This window comes from Watersipora subatra, chromosome 4 (assembly GCF_963576615.1).
Source record: "Watersipora subatra chromosome 4, tzWatSuba1.1, whole genome shotgun sequence".
Taxonomy (NCBI): domain Eukaryota; kingdom Metazoa; phylum Bryozoa; class Gymnolaemata; order Cheilostomatida; family Watersiporidae; genus Watersipora; species Watersipora subatra.
The window spans coordinates 40,172,358-40,174,028 of NC_088711.1; positions in this window are offsets into that span (position 1 = coordinate 40,172,358).

Genomic DNA, 1,671 nt, shown 5'->3' on the forward strand with positions numbered 1-1,671 from the left:
TAGAAAAATAGATTTTAGCTATGGTTATCTTTCCATAAAACAACACCAGAATTGCAAACATGTGAGACGAGATAACTACATTACATTACCGCCATGAACATATAACACATGTAAATGATACGTGGTGTTTTTATTTCTTTTTCAGTTATGCTCTCTGTTGACTTCTCGGATGTTTTTGGTACCACCTGATAGCACAACTACATAGATGTTCATTTCAATTGGTGCTGGACAATAATTCCATAGTTTTGAATCGATCTAAAAAAAATTTGCCTTTAGACATAACATTTGTATTTCCTTTTATATATAAAAAATAAGTGAATTCCATGTATATTATTGTGTGTTTAGTATATGAAAACCACACATTGTTATAATGATGATTTATCAAAAAGCGGTATACTTTTTTGGTCATATTCATTGTATGGTTATTGCTAATAAGAATTATATTTATCTAGACTCACGTATCATCAAGGTCCCTGTTGTCAAAGTCATCAGGTCCTGGATCATGATGCATAATTGATGACGAAGAATTTGACCCGCTATAAACAAAATGATAAATTATCATACTGTATGCTGTGCTATCAAAACATGTATTAATAATTATGAAGGAGGGGTGCTTAATAACTTTATTAAAGTGAAAGTAAACACATAATTTTAACAATGTTTTATATAATTGGTAATGGATGATACTATGTTAATTAAACGAGAAAACTAAATTTTAGCAGATATTTCCACTAGTTTAGCAAGTTCATAGTTGAAAACATATTTTGGTGCATTTACCTCGGGACATCACTGGTTCGCAATTCAGCCATTTCCGGTAACTTTTTCCTTAGTGCGATAACATCCAACACATTTGAATTTTTTTGTCTAGCCACAATCAGTTAGTTACAATGGGTAGATGTCTCTTTGGTACTTGCGAATCTGACACTAGAAGTCGTGGCATAACTTCTTTTAGAGTGCCTGTGTCTCAGTCATCAAATTTAACAAAATTGTGGCTGTCTAAGGCCAAGCGTGCCTATTTAACTTTTCGCAGACTACCTGCTAGTGCGGTCGTGTGCATTAGGCACTTCCATGAGAGCCAGCTTTATTCTGAAAATTTTTGGACAACCTCAAGATTAAGGGTGAAAAAGGGAGAAGTTCCATTCCCTAATGGTGTTGTACCATACAGCAAGAGGGCATCATTGAACAGGAAAACCTCAACTGTAAGTAATTTATAAATAACTTTAAATAAATAACCAATATAGTAGTTGTATAATATAAATTAATAAATATGATAATTAAAAATATTTAGTACTGTACATGAGTACAAAGCAATGATTTAATATGACTGGGTGACAATGAGACTCAGGCTGAGTTTCATACGTTTGCTTTTAAATTTTTTGTTCGGTCTGGATTGTCAGAAATGCCCAAATTGTTCATAAAATACATGACTAATATAATCATAAAATTTGGATTGCATTACTATTTTTATATTCATTCTATTATTACTAATATAGGCTTTACAGATCGCTTGAAGTGATTAGCCTATACTTACAATCAGGTATAACTTTTAAACTATGTGTAGTGTTAGTGTGTGTAGGTGATGGTGGTAGATAGCGGTTATGGTGATAGTGTTTGTGGTGGTAGTGGTGACACTGTAGGTAATGGTTTAGAAGCAATTCAAATGCATTAACT